The sequence below is a fragment of the Dromiciops gliroides genome, chromosome 4 (genome assembly GCF_019393635.1).
Source record: "Dromiciops gliroides isolate mDroGli1 chromosome 4, mDroGli1.pri, whole genome shotgun sequence".
NCBI lineage: Eukaryota > Metazoa > Chordata > Mammalia > Microbiotheria > Microbiotheriidae > Dromiciops > Dromiciops gliroides.
This window is the reverse complement of record NC_057864.1, coordinates 23,052,376-23,061,347: the sequence shown is the minus strand read 5'-3', so window position 1 is coordinate 23,061,347 and position 8,972 is coordinate 23,052,376. Positions and strand designations below refer to the sequence as shown.

Sequence of the window (8,972 nt, the reverse complement as noted above, 5' to 3'; positions counted from 1 at the left end):
GAGAGAGAGAGAGAGAGAGAGAGTGTGTGTGTTATCTGTCCTGGTGGCCCATCTGGAATCATCTGACATCCTTTACAAACCACCAGGTACTAAAAACATTACTACTTCAACCTGGATACGTGAGATTCCTGTTGATTGCCATGTCTTGTTATTTGTCTTTACTCGTCTAGGATTTCAGTTCTCTTTGCCTTCTTTGCTGTCTAGATGAGCAGGAGGGATGGGTAAGAACCTCTGACAAGTATTAGTTGAGCCCCCATCCATGGCACTGATCCTCTGCCAACTTGACTTATAGCAGGTTTGACTACTGCAGGGCTTGTCAGCTTCTCTTTACCACAATACACACCAAGATGTTGCCCTGGCATTTGGCTCTTCCTTCCATCAATCACTTCATTGATCACTTCAGTAAACATTGAATACCTATGTTCTAGACACTGGGGATATGAGAAATAACGAAATATTCTCTGTTCCCAAACGTCCAGCTAGGTGAGAAAGTGACACAACAAGCACCTGTCCAGACGTGCAAAATAGGTGAATAAGATCAAGAGTTCCAGAAAGGTGTGCAACAGGGCATTTGGATTGCTGCCTAGCTCATGTGCCTTAAATGTCTGCATTATAGCAAGAATTCCTTCATTTAATTTCTAGTGCTTTTTCTGGACTACAATGCACCTCTTGAAGTCTTGGAGCTTGTTGGAGTGTCCATGGCAGCCAGCAGGGTACAAGTTTGATCCTTCTTAGAGGGCATAATTGGGGCTCCCCTCCCTGATCTTTTTGTTCCTTAGCTCCTTTTCTGACAAGCTGTTCCAAAACTTGGGCTCCCCTTAAATTTTAAGGACCATCCATTGGGTTGGAGTGAACTGAGCACATGCAAGTACATCATCACTTTTTCTGTTAATGATTTATGAGAGACTTTGGTGTACAATCCTGAACATCAGGAAGGTGAAACCATGCTAAACTTTCAACGGTTAGTTGTAGATGATAAACTTAAAAAAAAAAAAAGTCACATGCAGAATCCAGGGTCTACTGACAAAACCAAGATTTTGTAGGCTTTGAACAACATAGTCAATACTATTGAAGGACTAGTATATCTCTAGGCCATTTAGATGACTGCCTGTATCATTCAGATAACCAATATGGCAGTCAGCCTATTTTTATCTGAAAACAAAGGCCCTGTGCCAATGAGAGCTGAACAAAGGGGCTTAGGCTTTATAGTATGAAGATACAGGTATGTTTTACTTAGTCCCTCCATAGGGGAGAAAGGAATGGAGCAGAAAGGGAGTGAATTGATCTTCAGTAAGGGAAAGGTGAGAAGTCGTTGCCCAGAGAGTCCTCTCTCCTATTTCTTGCCTGTTGAATTTCTACCTATTCTCTAAAAGCCAATACTGGTTCTTCTGCCATCAAAATATTTCTATAATGCCTCTACTACCTCTAATTAGTAACGATGTTCTCACCAAACCCTCCCATAGCCTATGGTTTACATGACACTCCAGTGAGGCACTGTGGCATCACTCATGATGCTAGAATTATATCCAAAGAAAACCCTCAGGTTGAACAACTTGCCTGTGCTCCTACAACAAATGACAGGCAAGATCTGAACCTGTTCCCTTGATTTAAAAATATATGTGAATAAAACTTGTAGCAAATGGCTACTTCTGCCAACTTCAAAATGCTATGTAATTGTCAGCTTTTAACATACCTGGATAATTACAGCCTTTGGTTTGTATATCTAGTCTTTTCTGTGTTCCAAGATGATAGAGACAGTCTTATCTAAACTTCAAATCTCTTTCAGGGTCTAGCCCAATGCTTTGCACACAGTGGGTACTTAATAAATGTTGGATTTGCCAATGAATACTAGGAAGGGGAAGGTATTAAACTTCCTTGTCTCATTTGGAATGTGACAGAGAAGGGCAGAAGGTGAGCTTTGTGTGGAGAAGGTCAAAGGGGAGGAGAGAACAGCTAGGATGTTGGATATGCACGTTGTATCTTAGGTAACTACTTTAAAGACTTTAAAAGTTCTGAGACCAAAACCTAACCTCAGAAATGGTTCAGTGCCATCCTTTCCCCCACCCAAAAGTGGGTATCACTTTTGAGGTCTTAACTGTGCCTAGAAGAAGAGAATAAATGGGAAAGATATGACAACATGCCATTTATCCTGCCTATTTCTAGGCTCTTCCCATGGCTCATCCTTTGTGGAAGTTGACCTGCAGTCCAGTTGATTTTTGGAAAGCCAGACCAAATTCTGCAGTGTTTTAATCCTTGAGTCTTGCTCAAAGTCAAGGTGTGGACCCAGAATTACACAGATCTTATCCTTTTTCTATTGCTTCAGAAGCATGTAGTGACTCTGTGATAGCTCTCAAATTGAATGGCCACCTGTCATGAAGATAGTCTCACTTGTAAGACATGGCTCTTTTTATTTCCTAATTGGTACCTCAGAGACATATGTTTGGTGTCTGGAATAAGTCTTTCAGTTGCAAAGCATCCAAAATGGTAGAACAATATTTATGCTGGTGCAAGTAAGACATGGACCAGGTTAAGCATCCTCTGTACACCAACCAACCCAACCGAAGATCTTCAAGCTTTACTGGCTAGAAGTCATAGCTTCTTAGGTCTGAGGGTGAGATAGGTTTCATGGGAGTTCCAATAGTAATTTTGGAGTCAGGGTTGAAGTTCTGTACAGATTGGTCTATTTCATAAATCACATCCCTTGGACACTTACAAATTAAACATAAAATCTTGGTATTTTCTTTCAGAAAAGAAATCATCTAGCTTCCATCTTGTTTGAAAAATTCTCTGTTCTTAAATGGTGCATTTCTTTTTTTTTTTTTTGAGGGGCAATGGGGGTTAAGTGACTTGCCCAGGGTCACACAGCTAGTAAGTGTCAAGTGTCTGAGGCTTGATTTGAACTCAGGTACTCCTGAATCCAGAGCCAGTGCTTTATCCATTGCGCTGCCTAGCTGCCCCAAATGGTGCATTTCTTAATGTTCTTAGAATGTGACATGATTTATACCCTTTCAGTAAAATAGAAATGTTTAAAAGCAGATCATTTCTAATTTTATATTATAATTTTTTTCTATATTTCTTAACTTACATAAGTTGCAGTAAAAACTCTTATTTCTCTTAACCTCTTACTTATAACAAAGACTTGAATACAAAAGCAAGAAAATCTTTATCTGCTATTGAACACAATGAATTTCAGTGGTGTGTGGATCAAAGCTATGGATCAGCTGTGTGAAGTGTACTTAAAAAGAACCTCAAGGGTAGAATTTACTTGTCTAAATCATGGCAACTCTTCCCCTTCTAGTATAAGGGCTGTTTGCCTCTCACTTGAATGCCCTGGCTATAGGGTCCTTCCCATGTGTCTTCTAGTCTCATCTGTGCAGTAGGCCATGGCTCTGCCCATAGATTGCTCCACCTAGCCTTTGACCATTAGGCAAACCCATAGTAAGCTCCCCTAATGGGGAGGCCCTTGTATTCTTTATCTTCAAGCTTGTTGCTTAATGGTTGATTTATATTTTTTTTCTGGTTCAGCCAGTCAATGCATAGGTGGACTACAGGAACCAATATTTCCTTTTAGGTACTATGGGCCATGCCTGGGAGAGTAGTTTATGTATAACTCTAGTGTAATAACTCTAGTCTATGTACTGACTAAATGCCCTTCCCAATTGCTCTTAGAGCGAAGAACATCAAAATTGATGGATGACTCTAAAACTCAGAAGGGAGGAAGGGTGCTGGTAGGAAAGTCAGAACCAAGGTGAAAGAATTGAGGAGTAACCCTCAGGTGAACAACAGCCTGAAATAGTTAGAAAATCTCCACTTAATCTTGATGTGCTACTTGCCCATGTTGGTTCTTAAATCCGGCTTTGAGCAGTGAGGCAGCTTGGAGATAGACTGGTTTTGACCTTCCTGACTCCTGGTCCAGCTCTCTCCTTTCTCTCAGACACTTCATAGCTGTGACCCTGGTCAAGTGACTGACCCCTCTCTCTGCTTTCAGACTGCCCATTTGTAAAATGGGGAAAATAGCACCTACCCCTCAGGGTTGTTAGGATAAATGAGATGATTTTTTTTTTAATTTTAATTTTTTTTTTTTAGTGAGGCAATAGGGGTTAAGTGACTTGCCTAGGGTCACACAGCTAGTAAGTGTCAAGTGTCTGAGGCCAGATTTGAACTCAAATACTCCTGACTCCAGGGCTGGTCCTCTTTCCACTGTGCCACCTAGCTGCCCCGAGATGATATTTATAAAGTACTTTGTAAACCTTAAAGCGCTATTTAAATCCTATCATTATCTTAAATTTGAATACCCACACATGGAATTCATCTAATTCTCATTTTTCTCCCCCAACATGCTTTTCTTGTAATAGTTGACACAGTATTGATGCTGTGGTATGTTCCAGTTGGCATGCCTGGGTTTTGTTAATCTGTTGTTGGAATGGCTCTGGTAGTTGTAGAGCACAGAGGGGGCAGTTCTTCTCCTAGGTCCCCGGAAGCCCAGATCCTTCCCACTCTTCCATGTACTTGTTTGTAGTGACTTTCTTCCTACTTGGTTAGACTTTGTTAATTTCCCTGCCCCCCACACACAATGCATACAGATGTGTACCTAAATCCCCAACCCCTTCCTAGTGTTGCTGGTTGAGGGGGAAAGGGGCATTGAGGGGAGCTGTTCTTAATCTACAGGACTTTGATCCATCAAGAGGATAACTTGGGTACATTATAATATTTAAAGAGCTATAAAGAATGTCAGAGGGACAGGGCTACCTAAGGCATTCTTCTCTCTTGTTCTTGGTCATGAAATAAAACCAAAGGATATATGGACTCGAGAGAGTTGAAGTACCATGGAGAATGTTTTTCTACCTTCAAGGTCATCCACTGTCCTTGTGCTGGGATTACAGTGGTCTTATGTTCAGTAGGATGTATGTTAAACAGTGCTTACCACAGTAGAGATAAGATAGGACATGATTATCCCACCCCCAACATTTGGACCATCTAGCCCCTGCATTATAGCCAATGCAAGGTTTTGAACTGTATGTTGGGTGAAATACTAATCATACTCTAGGTATCAAAGGATTCCCTCTAGGTGAACATATGTGATAGTTACTGTGGTAAAATAATGGAATTTGACAGACTCCCAGGGGCCCGACCTGATTGATTTAGTAGTGTTTGAATTGGGTCTGAATGAAAAACTACTAAGTACCCAAGAAAGTTTAAACTTGGCCTACCCTGAGAAGGAGTGTACTCAGAGGCTGTGGACTGCATCGTCAACAGGGGACCAGTCTCAGCCACACAACTTGAAGGACCTCCCCTTTGAGGGAGGGAGAAAAAGGTATAAAAAGGGACCCCCAACAGGAAGTTGGGGTCTTTTCCTGTAGGTGAGCTTACAGGAGCAGACTGCTAAGAAGCTGCATAGTTGTTTCCTATTGAAATTACCAACCCCTTTTGGTGAGTTAATAAAACCCAGGTCTTTGAATTGGATGAACTGGAAGTGAGTTTGGGTTTTAATAAAACCCAGGTCTTTGAATTGGATGAACTGGAAGTGAGTTTGGGTTTTGAGACAGTCTTTGCTAAAGCCAGGGAGATTATCCATTTTCCTCTTCTCTATTCCCTTTTCCTTGACCCTATTAATTTCAACTTTGCTGTGTATTTTATTCCCATTAATAAAACCTGATTTTTTTTTTTTGTGGAAAAGAGGCTGTTGATCCCCTTTCTTATTGGCCTGGGAGAAATAACTAAAGGCAGTTCAGAGGGGAGAAAACTTTGGACCTAGAGGTCCCTCATTATTTTCTGAACCCCAGTATTTTGGCGAGCCACCCAATTAACTCTCCTAATATTAAATTTGACCCCTACATTACTAATGATCTCATCTAAGATTTCAGTGGTACTTGTTTCCTTGGCTTTTCCTTGATGTCTGAAGTTGTAAAGACTTGTCAAATCTATCTAAGCCCAGTTCTGGGTAACTCTCTTCCTAGTAGTTCTCAGTAGTATGTAAAGAAATTAACTACTTATATTGAGTTTAGGGGGAGAAGGAATAGAAAGTTGGCTTCTGATAGAAACCTTCTCAAGACAGAAATTGATTTTTATCTGTCCCCTCAAATCTTTGCCTGGATACCCTGTTGAATGAGACCATGGCAGAAAATGAGATGTACTGGGGTCTAATTTTTATTGCTGGGTCTCTGTCCAAAATTATTTCTGAAATGAGATGGTTGGTGAGAAAGGTTAGTGAGGAGGCCCATCTTGGATTCCCATCACATCAATGTAATCAATTCCCTTGGAAGTTTTGTCCCAGAAACTAGAACATATCAGTTCATTCCATGATGGGAACTCTTCCTTGCTTGAATGGATTGCTCTAAAAGTGTTTGAGATATTTACTAACCAAATTCCATCTGAATTTGCTCTCAGAATTGAAAATAAGCGTCTTCATTTGGGTCATTCAACCAATGAGTCTCTTGAGATATAGAGCAACAACTTTTCCCTTAATGGTCCCTTGACTGGCTTCTGTAGCAAAGATACATTAAGAGCTGAGATGTCTAGATTTATGATGTCATGTTGTGTTTATAAAATCAGAGGGTGCAGGGATGGTGATGAAATATTCTCATTAAAGTGTCACCTTTTGGTAATAGGTAATGAGGCCTTCTTTGCTGGTAGAATCAGGCTCCTGTCTTGGAGGGGAAAGATGTGCCTTGCTAGTAATTCATGTCCCAGTGTGTGAAGGTTTGGATCCACTTTCTAGGTCTTCAGGAAAGGCAATATTTTAAACAACACTTTACCCATTCTGACAATCCTTAAATGAATAGGCATGTGGCTAATGGTGTTATTCTTGATTCAAATTGCATTTTCTTTGTGCTGGACTTCCTTTTTTTTTTTTTTTTTTTTGCAAGGGGAGGGAGAGAATTTATTGCCCTGCTCCCTCCCCCCAACCAGGTCATTTACCCTATCCTCCACCTCCAAGCTGCACCGGCAAAATTCCCTGCAGTGGGAGGTAGACCGGATTAGGAGGGGGTTAAGGAGGGAAAAAATTTCAGAAAACAAAATAAAACCCCTTTAATAAAAGTTTGCAGTAAAAAACAAAACAAATTAGCCCTATCTAGCTGCCCCATTAAAATGGTAGCTGTTACAGGGGTCTTTGCCTTCGGGAAGGTGAGGGAGAGGCCCCCTTGGCTGCTCCTTTTTCTTTTGGCTGCATCCAGGGCAAGAGGAAGGCAAAGCATATGGCAGCAGGGGGCAAGGAAGCCCTGTGCTGACCTCTGGAGTTCATCTGCCTTCCCTGCACACCACGGGCCGCAGATCCAAATGCAGCATGCGCCCACTTTCAGAGCTGGGGGCTTCCTCCACGCCTCTTCTTTGGGGGTGCCTTGCTGCCTGTTTACACCTCTTCTGATTGTCAGTGTCCAGACCAATAAGACTGGGCATCAATAAATGTCTCCAACACACCACTCTTGGTCTTTGCTGCTTCTGTTGCCACTGCCAATCGAAGGGAGGGAAGGGCATGGGTAGGTGGTCATTCAGGGATATCAATCACTAGGTCATCGCTGTCCAGGGCATCGTCTCCACTCCCTGCATCACTGAACATCTGGCAACATCTGGCGAGGTACGGTGCTCAGGATGGTATGTGGGGGCAGCTAAGGAAGGCCCAGTAGGGCCAGGGTTGCCCCTACCCCAACACCACCAGCTCCCCGGCCTGGGAAGGTCAGTGAACCCTGCACTGGACACTCAGATGGCCCCACTGCCATCTTGAGCTTCCGGGGCAGGCGGGGCTGTTTCTCCCGCTTGGGTCTCAGGGGACTGGGCTCAGGCAGCTGCAGGGCCAAGTAGTCGGAGAGGAAGGGGGAATATAGCAGGGAGGCCAGCGAGCTCAGGTACGGAGAGGGGCCCCCGGAGGCTTGCAGGGGAAACCCTGAGGATGGGGATAGTGAAAGGGGGGGATGGGGCACCCCCCAGAGGGACTTCTTTTCCTCTTGGGGTGGTGTCTCAATGAGTTTGGGGGTGCCCTCTGTCTCACTGTTCTCTGAGGATGCTGTGGCATCTGAATCAAGAGTCTTCATCCACGTTTTCATACTGCAGAAGACGATCCAAAGCGAAACTCTTGTCCCGGGACACCTTCACCAGCTTTCTCTGCACCTTCCTCGGTTCCTCCTGAAAACACTCATGCTCATAGATTAGGAATTTGAGCTTCCATTTCAGGTTCCAGTATTTCTTCTTGTAGTCCACCTCGACGTCCGCTTGCCCATTCATGGCTGGCCAGGGGAATTCCCCGCAGGGCCTGTCGCTGGAGCCTAACTAGGATCTGGCGTTGGACGCCCGGGGTGAGTGTGGAGGGCTCCCCCCGTTGCCCCCACCAAGGCCCGGGGACAACCGTTACCTACTCCCCACCCCACCTGTGCTGAACTTCTTATGAGATATATAAAGGATGTGCTCTCTCCCCTGATATATTAACTTCTTAAGTATCTATAGTGAAATTTTCAATTGATGATAAATCTTTTTATTCTTAAGCTCCTTGCATTCTTTTAAACTTTTGGTCTTCACTTTCAATTGTTGATCTAAAGAATCTAGAATTTCCTATGTAATTTTCCAAGTTCCACCCCATGTGATTGTTTGGGTTTTGTTGCCTTCAAGTTAGTGCCAAAGTTTACTACTTTGGAAATCTGCTTAAAGGCATTGATGTAAGACTACATCAATATCAAGCTGTCACTTAGTGAGTTTCTCAAGGGGCTTCTGCCATTGGGGTATTCAATGTTTGCCTTCATGTTCCTTGTTAACTCTACCTTTCCTCCCATGGCCATAATGTGTGCTATTGGACAGATCCTGAAATGCTTTCATAATTACAAATATAGAAAATGCATGAGGCTTATTGCAAATGATAGTTTAAAAAATTCTCAGCTTTGGCATACTGTATTTCATCTAGTTGGGTGCAGGCTGTCAAACTCAAATGGCTTTTGAAAATTACAATGGAAACATGTGTCTTTCTTAAGACACTGGGTTTACTT

General features: G+C 42.8%; 1 pseudogene; it reads right to left on the bottom strand.

The window, feature by feature from the left end:
* Positions 1–7,486: 7,486 nt before the first annotated feature.
* LOC122726817 lies at positions 7,487–8,222 on the bottom strand (annotated as a pseudogene).
* Positions 8,223–8,972: the final 750 nt, after the last annotated feature.